This window comes from Piliocolobus tephrosceles, chromosome 2, assembly GCF_002776525.5.
Source record: "Piliocolobus tephrosceles isolate RC106 chromosome 2, ASM277652v3, whole genome shotgun sequence".
Taxonomy (NCBI): Eukaryota; Metazoa; Chordata; class Mammalia; order Primates; family Cercopithecidae; genus Piliocolobus; species Piliocolobus tephrosceles.
In genome coordinates, this window is record NC_045435.1 from 97553656 (window position 1) to 97576770 (window position 23115).

Here is a 23115-nt window from a genome sequence, read left to right on the forward strand (position 1 = left end):
ACCTCTCAGAATAAACCTTAAGAATCATATGGATGAGATGAACTGCTTTGTGATGAAACTCAGCCTCACTGCCTGCTCAGTAGAATCATGAAATAAATGGCGATGACAATGGCAATGGCAGCAGGATTGGAGCTATGCATGGGATCACCAAGCCACTGCTGGGTGTTCAGGTCACTGAACACTACTGAGTGTTCAGATCACGAAGCCACTGCTGGGTGTTCAGAAGCAGTGACCAATACCTCATGCTCTAAGAGGATCAGCCAGCCACATGTAGGTAAGTCCATTCCATTGGCCATTGGCCCTCTCCCATCATTGAGGGAGTTCTTATTTGTTCTCTCTGAAATATATTTATTCTAGATTGAGATTTGCTTCCCCTGCTCACTGTACTTCCACTGACACCACCATCTAGGGAATTACTCGGTGCTTTAGACACTATCATTTTCTTTAATGCTATATTGCTTTCAACCAAGAAATTCACTCTACAATGAAAGAAGTAATGCAATGGGCTATTGCCCATAGAATTTATTGGCCTAATTGTGTACTCAATCACTGAGGAGTATCTTGTCTTATTGAAGACATATTGAAGACTTAGTTATGGTGCCTTCTGGGAGATAACCCTTTTTGATACTGTCCTGTAGGATGCAGTATATGCTCTGAACTACTGTCCAATATTCAGCACTCTTTTTTCCTGTTCCTTTTATCTATTGCTGTTTAACCACCCGCAAAATGTAATGGTTTAAAACAGTTGCAACGCTTACTTTACTTCCAGATCTGTAATTTATGCAGAGCTTGGTGGGAACGGATTGTCTCTGTTCCACTATCCACTTCACATCAGCAGGGGCAGCTAAAAGATTGAGGATGGAATCATCTGAAGACCCCTTTTCTTACATGTCTCGTGACTGATACTGGTGTTGACCTAGTCCTTAACTGAAGCTGTGGCTAGAACACCTACTCATGATCTTTCCATAGCACTGTTTGGTTCCTCACAATATGCTGAGTTCCAAGGATGAGCATACCAAAGAAGAAAAATCTGTTTGGAAGCTATAATGCTTTTTCTAAACTCATAGTGGAAGTCATGCAGTGTCACTTTAAGCCACAGTCAATTCATTAGAACTTAGTTACTAAGGCCGTCGGTGTTTTTTTTTTGTTGTTTTTTTTTTTGAGGCGGAGTCTCACTCTGTCGCCTGGGCTGGAGTGCAGTGGAGTGCAGTGGCCGGATCTCAGCTCACTGCAAGCTCCGCCTCCCGGGTTTACACCATTCTCCTGCTTCAGCCTCCCGAGTAGCTGGGACTACAGGCGCCCGCCACCTCGCCCGGCTAATTTTTTGTACTTTTTAATAGAGACAGGGTTTCACCGTGTTAGCCAGGATGGTCTCAATCTCCTGACCTCGTGATCCGCCCATCTTGGCCTCCCAAAGTGCTGGGATTACAGGCTTGAGCCACTGCACCTGGCCAGATGACTCCTTTTTTTATAAAGCGTCAATAAATTTGTGGATGTATTTTTTAATTGACACATAATAATTGTATATATATGGGGTACAGTGTGATATTTTGATACCTGTATACAATCTGTAATAATTGCTTTGGGAAAATTCAGTATCCACTCTTTTAGCTATTGGAAAATATAGAATAAGTTATTGTTAACCATAGTCACCCTACAGCAATATAGAACACCAAAAATTATTTCTTTTGCCTACCTGTAATTGTATATGTGTTAACCAACCTCTCTCTATATAATCCTCTCCTTTACCCTTCTCAGCCACTAGTTACCACTATTCTGTTCTCTACTTCTCTGAGATCCACTTATTTATCTTTCACATATTGTTGAGAACATGCAGTATTTATCTTTCTGTGCCTGGCTTATTTCACTTAAGATAATGACCTCCAGTGCTGTCCATGTTGCTGCAAATGACAACATTTTATTCTTTTTTATGACTGAATAGTATTTCATTGTATATATGTACTACATTTTCTTTATCCATTCTTCTTTTGATGGACACTTAGGTTGACTCCATATCTTGGGCACTGTGAATAGTGCTGCAGTAACCATGGGAGCACAGACATCTCTTTGACATACTGATTTCCTGTTCTTTGGGTAGGAGTGGGATTGCTGGATCATATGGTAGTTGTAGGTTAAGTTTTTTGAGAAATCTACACACTGTTTTCCATAATGGTTGAACTAATTTACATTCCTATCAATAGTGTATGAATTCCCTTTTCTCTGCGCCCTCACCCTCTGCATTTGTTTTTGTCTTTTTCATAATAGCCATTCTAACTGGAGTGATTTGATATCTCATCGTGGTTTTGATTTGTATTTCTCTGATGATTAGTGATGTTGAGCATTTTTTTCATGTATTTGTTGGCCATTTATATGTCTTCTTTTGAGAAATGTGTATTCAGATCATTTGCCCGTTTAAAAATTATTGGGGTTTTTTTGCTATTGAGTTGTTTGAGTTTTTTGTACTTCCTGGATATGAATTCCTGGTTGGATGAACACCGCAAATATTTTCTCTCATTCTGTAGGCTGTCTCATTCCTCTATTGATTGTTTCCTTTTCTGTGCAGAAGCTTTTTAGTTTGATATAATCCAATTTGCCTATATTTGGTTTCGTTGCCTGTGCTTTTGAGGGCTTATCCATAAAATCTTTGCCCAGGCCAATGTCCTGAAGCATTTCTCCTATATTATCTTTTAGCAATTTCATAGTTTTGGGTTTTATATTTAGGTTTTTAATCCATTTCGCGTTGATTTTTGTGTAAGGTGAGACATAGGAAGTCTAGTTTCTTTCCTTTTCATATGGGTAGTCAGTTTTCCCGGCACCATTTATTGAAGAGACTGTTCTTTTCCCAATATGTTACAGGGCCTTTGTTAAAAATCAGTTAATTGCCAGGCATGGTGGTACATGCCTGTAGTCCCAGCTACTTGGAAGGTTGATATAGGAGGATTGCTTAAGCCCAGGAGTTTGAGGCCTGCAGTATACTATGATCGTGAGTAGTCACTGCACTCCAGCCTGGGAAACACAGCAAGATCCAGTCTTAAAAAAAAAGAAGGGTTGGGGGGTGTAGGGGACTGGGTGTAATGGCTCACAACTATAATCCCAGAACTTTGGGAGGCTGAGGTGGGTGGATTGCTTGACCCCAGGAGTTCGAGACCAAACAGGGCAACATGGCAAAACCTAGTCTTTATCAAAAAATGCAAAAATTAAACGGGGATGGTGGTGCACACCTGTAGTCCTAGCTACTCGAGAGGCTAAAGTGGGAGGATTGCTTGAGCCTAGGAGGTTGAGACTGCAGTGAGCAGAGATCACATCATTGCACTTCAGTTGGGGTGACAGAGCAAGACCCTCTTTCAAAAAAACAATTAGTTTGCTATAAATACATGGATTTATTTCTGGGTTCTCTATTCAGTTCCATTGGTCAATGTGTCTTTTCTAATGCCAGTACTATGCTGTTTTGTTTACTATAGCTTTGTATAGTATATTTTGAGGTTAGTGTGATGCTTCCAACTTTGTTCTTTTTGCTCAGGATTGCTTTGGCTATTTGGGGTTGTTTGTAGTTCCATATGAATTTTAGGATTATTTTTTCTATTTCTATGAAGAATGTCATTGGTATTTTGATAGGGATTGCATTTAATCTGTAGATCACTTCAGGTAGTTTGGTCATTTTAACAATATTAATTTAATATATGAACATTGATGTCTTTCTATTTTTGTGTATGTCCTCTTCAATTTATTTCATCAGAGTTTTATAATTTCCTTCCCTCCCTCCCTCCCTCCCTCCCTCCCTTCCTTCTTTCCTTCCTTCCTTCCTTCCTTCCTCCCTCCCTTTCTTTTTGAGACAGAGCCTCACTCTGTTGTCCAGGCCGGAGTACAGTGGCATGATCTCGGCTCACCGCAACCTCCACTTCCCGGATTCAAGTGATTCTCATGCCCCAGCTTCCTGAGTAGCTGAGATTACAGGCCCATGCCACCATGCCCAGCTAATTTTTGTATTTTTAGTACAGACAGGGTTTTGCCATGTTGACTAGGCTGATTTTGAACTCTTGGCCTCAAGTGTTCCTCCTGCTTAGGCCCCCCAAAGTGTTGGGATTACAGGAGTGAGCCACTGTGCCTGGCCTCTACTGATTTTTGTATATTGATTTTATATACTACAATTTTATGAATTTGTTCATTAGTTCTGAGAATTTTTTGATGAAGTCTTTAAGTTTTCAGTATATAAGATCATATCATCTGCAAATAGTGACAATTTGACATTTTCTTTCCAGCTTGGATGCCCTTTATTCTTTAATCTTGCCTAAATGCTCTGGCTAGTATTCTCCATACTAAGTTGAATAAGAGTGGTGAAAGTGGGTATCTTTGTCTTTTTCTGGTTTTTAGAGGAAAAGTTTTCAACCTTCTTCTGTTTAAGATGATATTAGCTGTGGGTTTGTCATATATGGCCTTTATTGTGTTGAGGTATGTTCTTTTTGTACTTACTTTTTTGATAATTTTTATCATGAAAGGATGTTGAATTTTATCAAATGCCTTTTCTGCATTGATTAAGATGATCATTTGGTTTTTGTCCTTGATTCTGTTGATGTGATGTATCTTTTGTTTATTGATTTGCATATGTTGAATCATCCTTGCATTCCTGGAGTAAATCCCACTTGATCATCATGTGTAATCCTTTTGATATGTTGTTGGATCTGGTTTGCTAATATTTTGTTGAGAATTTTTATGTCTATGTTCATCAGGGATGTTGGCCTGTAGCTTTCTTTTTTTTCTTGTGTTTTTGCCTGGTTTTGGCATTAGGGTAATGTTGGGGTTGTAGAATGAGTTTGGAAGAATTCCCTCCCCTTTAATTTTTTGGAATAATTTGAGAGGAATTGGTATTAGTTATTTAAATGCCTGGTGCAATTCAGCAGTGAAGCCGTTGGTCCTAGGCTTTTCTTGGTTGGGAGACTTTTTATTTCTCCCTCAATCTCATTACTTGCTATTGATTTGTTCAGGTTTTCTATTTCTTCCCAATTCAATTTTGGTAGATTGCATGTGTCCAGGAATTCATTTCCTCCAGGCTTTTCATCTTGTTGGCATATAGTTGTTTCATAATAGTCTCTAATGATCATTTGTATTCCTGTGGTAACAGTTGTTTTTTTCATTTCTGATTTTATTTATTTGGGTTGTTGCTCTCTTTTATTTAAATTAGTCTAGTTAGTGGTTTGTTGATTTTATCTTTTCAAAAAACTTTTTGTTGTGTTGGTTTGTATTTTTTTGTCTCAATTTCATTCTTTCTGCTCTCATCTTTATTATTTATTTCCTTATGCTAATTTTGAGTTTTGTTGGTTCTTGTTTCTGTAGTTCCCTGACGTGCATCATTAGTTTGTTTATTTTTAATCTTTCTGCTTTCTGTGTAGACATTTATTGTCATAAACATTCCTCTTAGTAATGCTTTTGATGTGTCCCATTGGTTTTGGTATGTTGTGTTTCTATTTTCATTTGTTTCAATAAATTTTTAAACGTCCTTGATTTTTTCATTGATATATTTATTATTCAGGAACATGTTATTTACTTTCTATGTATTTGCACGGTTTCCGAAGTTTCTGTTATTATTGATTTCTAGTTTTATTTCATTGTAGTCAGAAAAGATACTTAATATGGTTTTGATTTTTAAAAATGTGTTGAGACTTGTTTTTAGGGCTAACATATGGTCTATCTTGGAGGATGTTCTATATGCTGATGAGAAGAATGTGTATTCTGCAGCTGTTAGATAAAATGTTCTGTAAATGTCTGTTAGGTCCATTTGGTCTATATCGCCGTTTAAATCTGATGTTTCTTTGTTGATTTTCTGTCTACATTATCTGGTCAAAGCTGAGAATGAGGTATTGAAATCCCCAACTCAATTGTGTTGGAGTCTGTCTTCCCTTTAGATCTAATGATATTTGCTTTGTATATCTGAGTGTATATATATTTAAAATTGTTGTACCCTCTCACTGAATTGATCCCTTTATTATTATATAATGACATTCTTTTTCTCTTTTTACAGTTTTTGACTTAAAGTAAAAAGCTCTTGCTTGTTTTTGGTTTCTGTTTGCATTTACATTTGGCATTTAAAAATTATTTTTATTTTTAACTTTTGTAGGTACATAGTAGGTGTATTCATTTATGGGATATATGAGATCTTTTGGTACAGGCATGCAATGCATGGTAATCACATCATGAAAAATTGGGTATCCATCTCCTCAAGCAGTTATCCTTTTTGTTTTTTGCATTCATCCTTTTTATTACAAGCAATCTAATTAGACTCTTTTAATTATTTTTAAATATACAATTAAAGTATTATTAACTATAGCCCCCCTATTGTGCTATCAAATACTGACTGTCTTATTCATTCTTTCTAATTTTTTTTTTGTACTTATTAGCCATCTCTACCTCCCCCTACCCCCAACTACCCTTCCCGGTTTCTGATAACCATTCTTCTATTCTCTATATCCATGAGTTCAATTGCTTTGATTTTTAGATCCCACAAGTAAGTGGGAACATGTGATGTTTGTCTTTCTGTGCCTGGCTTGTTTCGCTTAATATCACAACCACCAGTTCCACCTATGTTGTTGCAAATGACAGGATTCTGGGTTTTTTGTTTCTTTTGGGGGGGGCTGTATAGTACTTCATTGTGTGTAAGTATCACATTTTCTTTATCCATTCATCTGTTGATGGACACTTAGGTTACTTCCAAATCTTGGCTATTGTGAACAGTGCTGCAACAAACATGGGAGTGCAAATGTCTCTTTGATATACTGATTTCTTTTCTTTTGGATATATACCCAGCAGTGGGATTGCTGGATCATATGGTAGCTCTATTTTTAGTTTTTTGAGATTGCTAAATGATTCTCCATAAAGGTTGTACAAATGTGCCTTCTTACCAACAGTGTACAAGGGTTCTCCCTTCTCTTCATCCTTGCTAGCATTTGTTACTGCCTGACTTTTGGATAAAAGCCATTTTAACTGGGGGTGAGATAATATCTCATTGTAGTTTTGATTTGCATTTCTCTGATAATTAATGATGTTGAGCACTTTTTCACATGCCTGTTTGCCATTTGTGTGTCTTGTTTTGAGAAATGCCTAGTCAGACCTTTTGCTCATTTCTTTTTTCTTTTTCTTTTCTTTTTTTTTTTTCTGAGATGGAGTTTTGCTCTTGTTGCCCAGGATATAATGCAATGGCATGGTCTCAGCTCCCCACAAACTCTGCCTACCAGGTTCAAGTGATTCTTCTGCCTCAGCCTCCCAAGTAGTTGGGATTACAGGCATGTGCCACCAAGCCCGGCTAATTTTGTACTTTTAGTAGAGACAGGGTTTCTCCATGTTGGTCAGGCTGTTCTGGAACTTCTGACCTCAGGTGATCATCCTGCCTTGGCCTCCCAAAGTGCTGGGATTATAGGGGTGAGCCACTGCACCTGGACCTTTTGCTCATTTCTTGATCAGATTATTAGATTTTTTTCCCCTATAGAAGTGTTTGAGCTCCTTATATGTTCTGGTTATTAAGTTCTTGTTATGTGGATAGTTTTCTAATATTTTCTCCCACTCTTTGTGTTGTCTCTTCACTTTGATGATTCTTTCCTTTGCTGTGCAGAAGCTTTTTAACTTGCTGTGATCCCATTTGTTCACTTTTGCTTTGGTTGCTTGTGCTTGTGACATATTACTCAATAAGTTTTTGCCCAGATTAATGTACTGGAGTGTTTACCCAATGTTTTCTTGCAGAAATTTCATTGAGATTTCTTTTTTATATTTTTTCACTTTCAGTCTATGTGTGTCTTTACAAGTGAAGTGAGTTTCTTATAGGCAGCATACAGTTGGCTCTTGGTTTGTTTGGGGTTTTCTTGGAGATGGAGTCTTGCTCTGTCTCTCAGGCTGGAGTGCAGTGGCACAATCTTGGCTCACTGCAACCTCTACCTGCTGGGTTCAATTGATTTTCCTGCCTTGGCCTCCCGAGTACCTGGGACTACAGATGCCTACTGCCATGCCCAGCTAATTTTTATATTTTTGGTAGGGACAGGTTTCACCATGTTCGCCAGGCTGGTCTCAAACTCCTGACTTTAAGTGATCCTCCCGCCTCAGCCTCCCAAAGTGCTGGGATTACAGGCATGAGCCACTGTGCCTGGCCTGGGTCTTGTTTTTTTAATCCATTCAGCCAGTCTATATTATTTAATTGGGAAACTTAATCTATTTACATTCAAGGTTATTATTGAAATATGATATTTTTTCCTGTCATATTGTTAATTGTTTTCTAGTTGTTTTGAAATTCTTTGTTTTTTTCTTCCTCTAATCATTTATCTTTGCAATGATAAGGTTTGATTTATTTTTCTTTCTCATTTGTGTATCTTTTCAACCAGTTAATTTGGTACTTTTGTGTTTTCATGATGGTAGCTATCATCCTTTTGCTTCCAGGTGTAGGCCTCCTTTAAGTATTTCTTATAAGGATAGTCTAGTGGTAATGAATTTCCTCAGTTTTAGTTTGGGGAAAATTTTATTTCTTCTTCATTTCTGAAGGATAGTTTTATTGGGTTTGATATTCTTACTTGGCAATTTTTTTCTTACAGCACTTTGAATATATCATCCCATTCTCTCCTGGTCTGTAAGGTTTCTGCTGAGAAAAATGCTGTTAGTCTAATGGGGATTTTCATACATGTGACTTGACACTTTTTTCTTGCTGTTTTAAAAATTCTCTCCTTGTGTTTGACTTTTGACAGTTTGATTATAATGTGCTTCAGAGAGGACCTTTTTGAGTTGACTGTATTTGAAGATTTTTTTAGTGTCCTGGATATAAATGTCCATATTTCTCCAAAGTCTTAGAAAGGTTTCAGTGATTATTTCATCAAATAGGTTTTCTATTCCTTTTTCATCTCATTTCCTTCTTAAACATTCAGAATGTGAATATTTGTTTGCTTAATGGTGTCCTGTAAGTACCATAGGCTTTCTTTATTCTTTTTGAATTCTTTTTTCTTTTTTTAGTCTCACTGGGTTATTTCAAAAGACCTGTCTCCAAGTTCAGAAATTATTTTCTTCTTCTTTATCTAGTTTGTTGTTGAAGCTCTCTATTGTACTTTTTATTTCATTTGTGGAATTTTTTAGCTTCAAGATTTCTGTTTGGTTCTTTAAAAAAATTAATATGTATTTCTTTGTTGAATTTCTCATTCAGAGTGTTAATGTTTACCTGATTTCATTTAATTGTCTGTATTTATCCTGTATCTTGCTGAGATTCCTTAGGCTCATTAGTTTCAGTTCCTTTTTAGGCATCTGATAGCTTTCATTTTGGGCAACGTGTTATTGGAGAATTATCGTGTTCCTTTGGTAGTGTTGTGTTTCCTTGTTTTCTTATGTTTCTTGTGTTCCTAGGTTGATATCTGTGCATCTGATGAAACAGTCACCTCTCCCAATTTCATGGAGTAGCTTTCATTGGGAAAGACTTTTTTCCTGTAGTTGTGACCTATAGTGTTGATTGTGTAAGGTGCTTTGGCTTTGGTTCTGAGTGGGTGCAGTAGTATAGTCTCCACACTCGATCTTAGACAAAAGGCTGAGAAGCAATAACAGTTATGTAGTCTCTGTGTGATTTTTGACAGCATCAGCAGTATTTGAGTGCCACAGTAGCATAGACTGTGGACATTTGTGGAGGCAGTAGTGTAGTTTGGCTGGTGGTAAGTGTCCACTGGTGGTCAGTTCTTGGATTATGGGAGGGTGCTTACCTGGAATAACAGCTTTACTGATTACAGGAGTGCCATTGCCAGCTGTGGTGGGCACCAGGTGGGCACTAGTCCCTGAGGAACACAGCATGTGATGTCTCTACCTCTGGAGGGGGTGGGATTAGCAGAGGTGGTGTGTGCTAGGTAAACCAGTCCTCAGTCTTTGGGGGACACATACACATGCTATATCTCCACTACTGGATGGGGCAGGGTTGCTGGCAGCAGTGGGTGCTAAATGGGCAGATCCTTGGTCCCTGGGGACTGTTTGAGGTACATGGTAGCTCTGCTGCTGGAGGGGGCAGGGTCTCCAGTGGTGACAGCCTCTAGGTGGGCTGATCTTTGGTCTCTAGGGGTGCCCATGCATAAGGCAGCCTCATCACTGGAGGGGATAGGGTTACTGGCAGCAGTGGGTACCAGGTGGCTGGGCATACACATTGGTTCCCTCACTCCTGAGTGTGATCTCCTTACTGTGCTGGACTATCTCCTTCTTGGATCACAGAGTGCTATGTGGGCTTTAGTGCTGGAGTCATGGCTCTACTGCTAGGTCTGGCTGGGATGTTGGCACTGAGTCTTCTGTATGGGCATGGTGGAATGACCGCAGGGCCCCAGGGATATTGGAGATATAGGGGCCATTAGATCCTGGGGCAGGATGTACTTCCGCAGTGGCTTCTTTCCCAAAATGATACCATGCCGTGACAGCTTAGGTCCCAGGGAGTGTGCGGGAGAGGGCTCATCATGTGTTTGTGGATTGTTGCGGGAAGTCAGGGACCCTGAATGGAGGAACCGGCTGGAGCCACAGCAGAGGAACATACATTGTGAAGATTTCATTTTAGTATGGACATATATCAGTTCCCAAAATTCATACTCTTATAATTTCTTATGCCTGTCTTACTTTAATCTCTTAATCCTGTTATCTTCATAAGCTGAGGATGTACGTCACCTGAGGTCCACTGTGATGATTGCATTAACTATACAAATTGATTGTAAAACAGGTGTGTTTGAACAATATGAAATCAATGCACCTTGTAAACGAACAGAATAACAGTGATTTTCAGGAAACAAAGGAAGACAACCATAAGGTCTAACTGCCTGAGGGGTTGGGCAGAATACAGCCATATTTTTCTTCTTACAGAGAGCCTATAAATGGACGTGCAAGTAGGGAAGATATCACTGAGTTCTTTTTCCCAGCAAGGAATATTAATATTTAATACCCTGGGGAAGGAATGCATTCCTGGGGGGAAGTCTATAAACTGCAGCTCTGGGAGTATCTGTCTTATGCAGTTGAGAGAAGGACTAAAATACGCCCTGGTCTCCTGTAGTACCCTCAGGCTTATTAGGGTGGGGAAGGAACCATACGCTGGTAAATTTGAGGTCAGACTGGTTCTCTGCTCTCGAATCTTGTTTTCTGTTGTTTAAGATGTCTATCAAGACAATGCGTACACAGCTGAATGTAGACCCTTATCAGGAGTTTTTGATTTGCCTTTGCCTTATGATCTTTGCTTTGCCCTTTGCCTTGTGATCTTTATTGGCCTTAGAAGCATGTCATCTTTGTTCTCCTTTTTGCCCTTTGAAGCATGTGACCTTTGTGACCTACTCCGTGTTCATACACCCCCTTCCCTTTTGAAGTCCTTAATAAAAACCTTTTGGTTTTGCAGCTCATGTGGGCATCACGGTCCTTCCGATATGTGATGTCACCCCCAGAGTCCCAGCTGTAAAATTCCTCTCTTTGTACTCTTTCTCTTTATTTCTCAGACTGGTCAACACTTAGGGAAAATAGAAATAACCTACGTTGAAATATTGGGGGTGGGTTCCTCCGATAGTGGATGTATTTTAAAACCACCACACTGCCATAGGCAAAATAAGTAGATTTAGAAACAAAGGGATATTATACCTAATGACCCCCCACTTAAAACAATTTTTTAGACTTCCATTCTCTAAAATTCTGGGCTTTGGTGGTTTAGAGATTTGTTTCTAAGGAAAGGAGTTCCTCCAGCAAGAACTAAACAATGATTCCCTTGATTTGGAGCTGAGACTGCCATCTGACCATTTTCCAAGTCATCTGTCATTGGATAAGCAAGAGAGGAGGAAAGTGAAAGAGAGGAAAAAAGTTATGGTATTGTTTGATGTGATTAAACTTATCATCAGGCAAAAAAATAGGTTAGCTCGTATAATACCTTTAAACAGATAGATCTACCAAATGCTTGGATCCCTTAGAAATGAAGGTACTGGCTGAAAGGAAAAGGAGCATGGAATCGCTGTTAGAGAAAGGAAGTCGTAAATGGAGGGAAGGCCTTATGATCAGGGGAAGAAATGAGAGCTGTCATCTTGTTTATGTATTTTTTAATGTTTCATGTATTCTTTTATGTGTTTTCACTTTTATTTTCTTTAGCCTTTATACTTCACTATTGTATATAGGGTGTGATACTGTTGTAAACTTCATCATTTAGTCCATAAGTATCAGAATGTGGATGTGATATCAGTACAGAACCTGAAGAGGAATGGCCACCAACTAGACTTGGTGATGGATGGTTCTAGATTTGGAATTGGGTTGATGGATGTGGTAACTGATGACACATTGGATTGGCTTCCTTGGAGAGTGATAATGTGAGTGCATCTTTGATTGTGTAAAGGAACATTGCAATATATTAAGTGGCAACACTTTTTTGAAATATAAACATTGGAAGCAACGGTTATATTGGTGTTGGGCAACAAAAGGGATGGCTTTGTGTTTGACATTTTTGTGGGTTTATTTTCTGCTGTCTATCATCTGAGCCCTCTTTCTATGTGTGTGGAATTCCTCACTGTATGTGTCTTGGTTGTGGTGAGCGATACTCCCGCTATAGAAAATGAGGATAGTTACTCACTTTTGTAGTTAAAATATGTGCATGTAACCTCAGCTTGACTAATCAGATAACATCTTGACTGCAATCTCATGAAACTTTGAGATACAACCAACCACCTAAACTGCTCCTGAATTCCTGAACTACAGAAACTGTGTGAAACAATAAATGTTTATTATTGTTTTAAGTGGCTAAGTTGTGGGATAATTTGCAATGCAACAATAGATAACGAATACACCTTCTCTTCTTCTTTTTTTTTTTATTATACTTTAAGTTCTAGGGTACATGTGCATAATGTGCAGGTTTGTTACATATGTATACTTGTGCCATGTTGGTGTGCTGCACCCATCAACTCGTTAGCACCCATCAACTCGTCATTTACATCAGTTATAACTCCCAATGCAATCCCTCCCCCCTCCCCCCTCCCCATGATAGGCCCCGGTGTGTGATGTTCCCCTTCCCGAGTCAAAGTGATCTCATTGTTTAGTTCCCACCTATGAGTGAGAACATGTGGTGTTTGGTTTTCTGTTCTTGCAATAGTTTGCTGGGAATGATGGTTTCCAGCTGCATCCATGTCCCTACAAAGGACTCAAACTCATCCTTTTTTATGGCTGCATAGTATTCCATGGTGTATATGTGCCACATTTTCTTAATCCAGTCTGTCACTGATGGACATTTAGGTTGATTCCAAGTCTTTGCTATTGTGAATAGTGCCGCAATAAACATACGTGTGCATGTGTCTTCATAGCAGCATGATTTATAATCCTTTGGGTATATATCCAGTAATGGGATGGCTGGGTCATATGGTACTTCTAGTTCTAGATCCTTTAGGAATCGCCATACTGTTTTCCATAATGGTTGAACTAGTTTACAATCCCACCAACAGTGTAAAAGTGTTCCTATTTCTCCACATCCTCTCCAGCACCTGTTGTTTCCTGACTTTTTAATGATTGCCATTCTAACTGGTGTGAGATGGTATCTCATTGTGGTTTTGATTTACATTTCTCTGATGGCCAGTGATGATGAGCATTTTTTCATGTGTCTGTTGGCTGTATGAATGTCTTCTTTTGAGAAATGTCTGTTCATATCCTTTGCCCACTTTTTGATGGGGTTGTTTGTTTTTTTCTTGTAAATTTGATTGAGTTCCTTATAGATTCTGGATATTAGCCCTTTGTCAGATGAGTAGATTGCAAAAATTTTCTCCCATTCTGTAGGTTGCCTGTTCACTCTGATGGTAGTTTCTTTTGCTGTGCAGAAGCTCTTTAGTTCAATTAGATCCCATTTGTCAATTTTGGCTTTTGCTGCCGTTGCTTTTGGTGTTTTAGACATGAAGTCCTTACCCATGCCTATGTCCTGAATGGTATTACCTAGGTTTTCTTCTAGGGTTTTTATGGTATTAGGTCTAACATTTAAGTCTCTAATCCATCTTGAATTAATTTTCGTATAAGGAGTAAGGAAAGGATCCAGTTTCAGCTTTCTGCTTATGGCTAGCCAATTTTCCCAGCACCACTTATTAAATAGGGAATCCTTTCCCTATTTCTTGTTTTTCTCAGGTTTGTCAAAGGTCAGATGGCTGTAGATGTGTGGTATTTTTTCTGAGGACTCTGTTCTGTTCCATTGGTCTATATCTCTGTTTTGGCACCAGTACCATGCTGTTTTGGTTACTGTAGCCTTGTAGTATAGTTTGAAGTCAGGTGTCATGGTGCCTCCAGCTTTGTTCTTTTGACTTAGGATTGTCTTGGCAATGCGGGCTCTTTTTTGGTTCCATATGAACTTTAAAGCAGTTTTTTCCAATTCAGTGAAGAAACTCATTGGGAGCTTGATGGGGATGGCATTGAATCTCTAAATTACCTTGGGCAGTATGGCCATTTTCACGATATTGATTCTTCCTACACTTTCTCTTCTTCATGGGGAGTGGAAATGTCACAGTGCCTTCACAACTCTCACAAAGATATTCTTACCATCACCCTCTTCAATCTACCGTTTAATTCTTTGCCCTCTCTTGCAAGCTAGGAGGCTTGTCCTGGCAGAGTTCCTTCAACAATCTTTTTAAGCATTTTCTGTATGAAAAGATTGGTTTCTTTATTCAAAATGTAAGAAACCTTGACACCTATTATATTGTTTTCAGCTTTTAAGACTTCTGCCAAAACTCCTAGATAATATAAAAAGTGTAACATCCTTCTTTATTTTTGACTCCCATTCTCATTTGTATCCCCCATTATAAGTACAGTCATCCCTCAATATCTATGGGGGATTTGTTCCAGGACCTCCTCTGATACCAAAATATAAGTATGCTCAAGTCTCTGATATAAAATGGGATAGTGTTTGCATATAACCTACGCACATCCTCCTGTACACTTTAATTTTTTTATTTTTAAATTTATGGGTACAGAGTAGGTGTATATATATTTATGAGGTACATGAGATACTTTGATAGAGGCATACAATGTGCAATAATCACATCAGTGTATATGGGGTATCTATTACCTGAAACATTCATATTTCTGTGTGTTACAAACATTCCAATTGTACTCCTTTAGTTATTCTAAAACATACAACAAATTATAACTGACTGTAGTCACCTTCTTGTGCTATCAAATACTAGGTCTTATTCATTCTATCTAACTATATTTTTGTACCCGTTAATGACACCCACTTCCCCCACCCCCACCACTACCCTTCACAGCTTTTAGTAACCATCATTTTACTCTATCTCCATGAGTTCAATTGTTTTAATTTTTAGTTCCCACAAATTGGTAATAACATGCAAGGTTTGTTTTTCCATGCCTGGCTTATTTCACTTAACATAACGTCCTCCAGTTCCATCCATGTTGTTGCAAATGACACTATCTCATTCCTTTTTGTAGTTGAATAGTACTCCATCATATACACGTGCCACATTTACTTTATCCATTTGTCTGTTGATGAACACTTAGGTCCAAATCTTGGCTATTGTTGAGTAGAGCTGCAATAAACATGAGAGTGCGGATATCTCTTCAATATACTGATTTCCTTTCTTTTGGGTATATACGTAGCAGTGGGATTGCTAGATCATATAGTAGTTCTATTTTCAGTTTCTTGAGGGAACTTCTATACTGTTCTCCAGAGTGGCTATACTAATTCACATTCCCACCAACAGTATATGAGGGTTCCCTTTTCTCCACATTCCCACTAGCATTTGTTATTGCCTGTCTTTTGGATAAAAGCCATTTTAACTGGGGTGAGATAATACAGTTTTGATATGCATTTCTTTGATGATCAGTGATGTTGGGCACTTTTTCATATACCTGTTTGCCATTCATATGTCTTCTTTTGAGAAATATCTATTCAGATCTTTTGCCCATTTTTAATTGGATTATTAGATATTTTCTTACAGAGTTGTTTGTGCTTCTTATATATTCTGGTTATTAACCACTTGACAGATGGATAGTTTACAAATATTTTTTCCCATTCTATGTGTTATCTCTTCACTTTGTTGATTATTTCCTTTGCTGTGCAGAAGCTTTTTAACTGATGATCCCACTTATCCATTTTCTTTGATTGTCTGTGCTTTTGGGGTATTACTCAAGAAATCTGCTTGACCAGGCGCGGTGGCTCATGCCTGTAATCTCAGCACTTTGGGAGGCTGAGGCAAGCGGATCACTTGAGGCCAGGAGTTTAAGATCAGCCTGGCCAACATGGCAAAACCCCATCTCTTCTAAAAATACATAAATTAGCCAGGTGTGGTGGGGCATGCCTGTAATCCCAGCTACTTGGGGGGCCTGAGGCATGAGAATCTCTTGAACCTGGGAGGCAGAGGTTGCAGTGAGTCGATATTGTGCCATTGCACTCCAGCCTGGGCTACGGAGCGAGACTGTGTCTCTTTAAAAAAAAAAAAAGGAAATCTGCTGAATTCAGAAAGCTGATGCAGGAGGATTGCTTAAGTCCAGGAGTTCTGGGCTATAAAGCACTATGGCAATCAGGCATCTGCACTAAATTTGGCATCAATGTGGTGACCTCCCAGGAGCAGGGGACCTGACCACTTGGTTGCCTAAGGAGGAGTGGACTGGCCCAGGTCAGAAATGTAGCAAGCCAAAACTTCCATGCTGATCAGTACCAGGATCACACCTGTGAATAGCCACTGCACTTCAGCTGGAGCAACATGGTGAGATCCCATCTCTGAAAAAAGGAAAAAGAAAAAATTTTGCCCAGACTAATGTCCTGGAGAGTTTCCTCAGTGTTTTCCTTTAGTTGTTTCATAGTTTGAGGGCTTAGATTTAAGGCTTTAATCCATTTTGATTTGATTTTTATATACAGCAAGAGATAGGGGCCTAGTTTCATTCTTTTGCATATGGATATTCAGTTTTCCCAGCACCATTTACTGAAGAGACTGTCCTTTCCCCAGTGTATGTAATTGGCGCCTTTGTCAAAAGTGAGTTCATTGTAGATGTATGGATTTATTTCTGGGTTCTCTATTCTGTTCCCTTGGTTGGTGTGTCTGTTTTTGTGCCAGTACCATGCTATTTTGGTTACTATGGCTCTGTAATATAATTTGAAGTCAGGTAATGTGATTCCTTCAGTTTTGTTCTTTCTGCTTAGGATGGCTTTGGCTATTCTGGGCCTTTCATGGTTCCATATAAATTTTAGGATTTTTTTTTATTTCTGTGAAGAATATTATTATTATTTTGGTAGGGATTGCATTGAGTCTGTAGATTGCTTTGGGTGATATGGACATTTTAACAATATTAATTCTTCCAATCCATGAACATGGAATATCTTTCTTTTTTTTGTGTGTCCGCTTCAATTTCTTTTATCAACATTTTATACTTTTTATTGTAGAGATCTTTTACTTTTTGATTAAGTTTATTCCTTGGTTTTTATTTGATTTGTTGTTATTGTAAATGGAATTACCTTCCTGATTTCATTTTCAGATTGTTCACTATTGACATATAGGAATGCTACTGATTTTTTATATTGATTTTATATCCTGCAACTCTACTGAATTTGTTTATCAGTTCTAATAGTTTTTTGATAGAGTCTTTAAGTTTTTCCCAATATGAGATCATATCTGCAAACAAGGATAATTTGACTTATTCCTTTCCAATTTGTATGCCTTTTATTTATTTCTCTTACTGGGCTGCTCTAGCTAGGACACTGACTACTATTAAAATGTTCAGTAACAGTGATGAAAGTGGACATCTTTGTTGTGTTCCAGATCTTAGAGGAAAGACTTTCAGTTCCTCTGCATTAGTCTGATACTGCCATGGGTCTGTTGTATATGGCTTTTGTTGAGATATGTTCCTTCTATGCCCAGTTCTTTGAGGATTTTTTTTTTTTTTTTTGAGACGGAGTCTCGCTCTGTCGCCCAGGCTGAAGTGCAGTGGCGCGATCTCGGCTCACTGCAAGCTCCGCCTCCCGGGTTGACGCCATTCTCCTGCCTCAGCCTCCCAAGTAGCTGGAACTACAGGCGCCCACCATCTCGCCCAACTAGTTTTTTGTATTTTTTAATAGAGATGGGGTTTCACCGTGTAGGCCAGGATGGTCTCTATCTCCTGACCGCCTGATCCACCCGTCTCGGCCTCCCAAAGTGCTGGGATTACAGGCTTGAGCCACCGCGCCTGGCCAGATTTTTTTTTTTTATCATGAAGGGATGTTGGATTTTATCAAATGCTTTCTCAGCATCAATTGAAATGATCATATGATTTTTGTCCTTTATTCTGTTAATATGTTGTAGCACTTAAATTAATTTGTATATATTGAACCGTCCTTGCATCTCTGGGCTGAATTCCACTTGGTCGTAATGCATGATCTTTTTAATGTGTTGATGAATTCTATTTGCTGGTATTTTGTTGCCTCCTGTATAGTTTTTTTTTTTGTTTGTTTTGTGTTTTGTTTGTTTGTTTTGTTTTTGAGATGGAATCTCGTTCTGTCACCCAGGCTGGAATGCACTGGTGCAATCTCAGCTCACTGCAACCTTCGCTTCCTGCGTTCAAGCAATTCTCCTGCTTCAGCCTCCCAAGTAGCTAGGATTGCAGGTGCACACCACCATGCCCGCTAATTTTTGTATTTTTAGTAGAAATGGTGTTTCACTATGTTGGCCAGGCTGATCTCAAACTCCTGACCTTGTGATCTGCCCACCTTGGCCTCCCAAAGTGCTGGGATTACAGGTGTGAGCCACCATGCCCAGCCTATATTTTTAATTATCTCTAGATTACTTATACCCAATACAATGTAAATGCTATGTAAATAGTAGTTCTACTATATTGTTTAGGCAATAACAAGAAAAAACTCTACATGTTCAGTACAGATGTGATTTTTTTCAAATATTTTTTATTTGCAGTTGCTTGAATCCACAGATGTGGAACCCATGGATATTGAGGGCCAATTGTACTGTGATGTGTTCATATAATCTCTCAGATTCCCTGTGAATGCCTAATGATAGCAATGTGCCATGGCCTAAGGAATATTCGCAAGTCAATCTTACACACCTGAAGTTATTCACATAATACGGGTCAAGTCCTAGGTCAACCTTTGCCCTTTGAGAATTCACATTATTTCTCCAAGCCCCCAAGGTCTTAACTAATCTGTAAAATAGTAATAACAATGCTTTTCTCACAAGGTACTTCTGAGGTATATTGTAGTTCTGTTCTCTTTGAGTCTCAAATCTTCGTTTTAAGCATTTTTGTGCAATAAAATATAGATTGTACATGAAAAAAGTTTGACATCCGGAAAGAAACCTCACATGTATAATAAACAAAAATGTAGTAAATATAAAAAGTAAATAAGAGTTTTGGAAGGCTTCTGCTTCCAAATAAACCAGACTTGTTATTGTTAAATCATTTCTGAAGTTTGATCTTTCTTCTCCCAATTACTTGAGCAAGTTAATTTAGTTTTTTTTTCTCTCTCTCTCTTCTTTTTTTTTCGAGATGCAATTTCCTTCTGTTACCCAGGCTGGAGTGCAGTGGCACAATCTCAGCTCACTGCAACCTCCACCTACCAGGTTCAAGCAATTCTCCTGCCTCAGCCTCTCCAGTAGCTGGGATTACAGGCGCCCGCCACCTTGGCTTGCCTAATTTTTGTATTTTTAATAGAGTCAGGGTTTTGTCATGTTGGCCAGGCTGGTCTCAAACTCCTGACCTCAAGTGATCTGCCCACCTCAGCCTCCTAAAGTGTTGGGATTGCAGGCATGAGCCACCGTGCCTGGTCAGTTTCTCTCATCTTCAGTTTCTTTATCTGTAAAATGGGAATGAAAATGGTACCCATCTCATATGGGTCTTCTGAATTCAAATGAGATGATCTTAGCATAGCACTTAGTATGCAGGAAATATTCAATATATTTTAGATATTAATTTTAATGATCAGCTTGCCCAGGAAACATTGGCAAAGTGTTATAATTTCCTAGGGTCAACTGTCTCATAAGTTTTATGTAATATAGGCTCTATCACTTCTTAAAAATTTTCAAGTCAGTTTGAAATTTTCTGTTTTTCTTGCCTCCTCTCTTGCTTTTATAACCTGGAAAAGGTCTTGGGAAATGATAAAGCTTGTTTTTTCTTTTTTGTTGTTGTTGTTGTTTTCAGATTGTCCTGGTGTTTCTGTTTCTGGCTCCATGTTTAATCCATTTGCTGAACACCGTGAAAGTATCCAGTATGACTTTCCACCATACCCCACAGTTGGCATCTTGTTTGCCAGAGGGGAGAGGTGAATGTTTTCATGTTTTTTGTTTGTTTGTTCAAGAGGAATTAATATATTTTGAAAATATATTTAAAAACACAACATAATTAGAGCCTTTATTTATAACCACCATTGTGTATTAGTGATTAATATATTAATTTGGATATTTTAAAGACAGATTTTTAAAAGAATAGAATAAGACTCATTTAAATAATGCAGAGATGCTAAATAAACTATTTTTTTTGGAGCAACTGAGTTTATTTTATTACCCTGCTCCGGACATAGACATAAATCTGTTTTAAACACATCAGTTCTAGAAGTATCTTTAGAAGTATAGGAGGAAATGAGCATGTAAGAGTCAGTCAGTATTCAGAGATTAATCCACTCCTTTTGTATAACCATTTTTGTTTGGTTTGTTGTACTTTTTTTGTTTTTATGTTAGTAAAATGTACTTTTTCTAAGTTTTTCCTTCACTATAAAAATATCTATCAGTTGGTTAAAGCAGGATGCAAATGTGGTGGGAATTGTGACTTAGCAGGGATTGGCAAACTTTTTCTGTAAACTAAATAAAGTTTTTAATGCAAGGCTATCACAGATATTAATCAGATTCATGGAGAAACTGAGAAGCTGCATAATTTCTTCATAGCCCTTTAATAATCTTCTTTGAAGAAATAAGGGTGTTATGATATATAATAGACTACAAGATCATAATTAAATAATTATGCAGAAGTAAAGCAAGAGTATATAAGTATACATAGAGACTCAGAATGCTTAAAATGTTTATGTCCAAAGTTGTGTACTATTTTTGTCCTGGCAGAAAGACCTCCATTTTGTCTTTCTTTTTCTTTTTCCTTCCTTTTTTCTTTTTTTTTAAGACAAAATCTCACTCTGTCACCCAGGCTGGAATGCAGTGGTGCAATCTTGGCTCATTGCAATCTCTGCCTCCCAGGTTCAAGCTATTCTTCTGCCTAAGCCTCCCAGGTAGCTGGGATTACAGTCACATACCACCACGCCCAGCTAATTTTTGTATTTTTAGTAGAGATGGGGTTTCACCATGTTGGCCAGGCTGGTATCCAACTTCTGACCTCAAGTGATCCTCCTGCGTTGGCCCGCCAAAGTGTTGGGATTATCGGTGAGCAAGAACCTCCGTGCCTGGCCAAGACCTCAGTTTTAAATACAGTCTTTACAATATCCTTTTCAAGTTGTAAGAAGTCATGGTGCTGAATGGCTCATTGTTCAACAGTTCACTTATTTCTGAACACATTGAGAAGAAAACATCCTTCAGTTCTTTTATCTCCTTCTGTCCATATATTTTACATCCCAATATTAGAGACACATAAACCAATCCATTTTCCATTTCAAAAATGTTTTGACCTCCATCTAGCTTTCCCACTGGAGGGCAGTAGAGAACCATCCAGGCCATCCCTAATTTGAACTAACTGGCTAATGTGACAAGTCAGACTTCAAAATACTTAGCACTTATTCCCCACTGATGAAAAGTCATAACCAAAGTATCTTTTCAGGAAACCTATTTTCTCCCATAAAAGTGCCATAATTGATCATGAAAATACATTAAAAGAAATAAAGCAAAATGTAAGTGTTTGTAAAGTATTAAGTGGGCAAAATAAAAACAATATAAAAACCATGTCACAAATGTGCTTTGTGTGTGTGTGTGTGTGTGTGTGTGTGTGGTAGGATTTTTGTCAGAAGCTGAACTGGCTGAGGCTTCTTACAATACTAGTCTAAAAAGGTGCACTGGATGTAAATTTTACTCCATAAACTGATGTGTCAAATTGATGTCTCATTATTAAAAATAAAAATAATTTCAAGCTCTTGGCCAGCTAAAATGATGGAAAATGTAACTTCAGTTACTGTTAAGATTCTTCTGACACTCTAATTGACCATAAAGTCACTCATATATCCCAGAGGTTATATGCCTGGAAGCACCAACAATCCTCAGGCCACAGTGGTTAGGGCTTAGATGCTTTAGAGTATGAGAAATATGGTCCCTTGGAAGTGGGCGGGCCACTGATCTTTTCTGCCATTGGGACTGGAATTTTTTGTTAGGACCAGGAATCCCAGTGCCTAGGGCTCCACTTCCCTAAGACCTCTAGCCATCATGACCAGGTTCTATCACCAGCTTAGATGTTTTCAGCAGTGGTCACAGGTCTGCCATCTTTGCAGAGCCTCTCCTGCTTTCCTTCACTCCTCTTCCTGCCTCCAAAGAGAATTGGTTTGTCCCCACCATGCCCCTCCCCACCTAGATTTATAGTTTTACCTCTTCAGTAAGCTTGAGCTTTCACTAAGGGCAAGATCAGAGATGATCTTTAAGCAGCTTCTGCTTTATGCCCAGGAATATAAACCACCCCTGAGACCAGCAAGCACTGTGGGCTGGCAACCCTCAGCAGATGGTGGAAATGGAAGAAAAATTACACCAGAAACAAAATATACTCTAATGTCTGAACAAATCGTCCTGCCACAGAAGCTGGAACTGAAGACAATTCTTTTCATAGTAATCTTGTAGAAACCACAGGCATTCTTTATGTCTCTAAGCACCTTCAAACTGCATTCAAAATTAGGGTTGTGAATCTGGAAATCTTTCTTTGCTAATTTGTTGTACATGAATGCCTGCAGAAGCCTTTGAATGGTAAATACTGTGGGAGGGGCAGTTGCCATGGTGACTGTCCAATGGACCCTTTTTCTTACACTTCAATTAGATCTTCATTGCTGAACTGCTATGAATGAGAAGGTAACAACTCAGTAACATCTGGAAGACAGGAGAAGATGTGAGAGATGCTGTTCCAAATGTAGCTACATTCTAAATGCACTGAGTTGTACTATGTTTGCCTTGAACCACCTCTTCATGGGTGCCCCTGCCCACTATGCCCTTTCCCACTATGGGAAAATCTGTTTGGAAC

At 38.6% G+C, this 23115-nt stretch overlaps 1 protein-coding gene across 1 annotated transcript in view; it reads left to right on the forward strand.

Moving 5' to 3' along the window:
• Positions 1 to 23115, forward strand: part of SCN11A (sodium voltage-gated channel alpha subunit 11) — a 226141-nt gene that overhangs the window by 2223 nt on the left and 200803 nt on the right. Inside the window, exon 2 of the mRNA XM_023231709.2 lies at positions 20104 to 20224. The gene's annotated coding sequence lies outside the window, so the exon portion shown is untranslated. The remainder of the gene's footprint in view (positions 1 to 20103; positions 20225 to 23115) is intronic.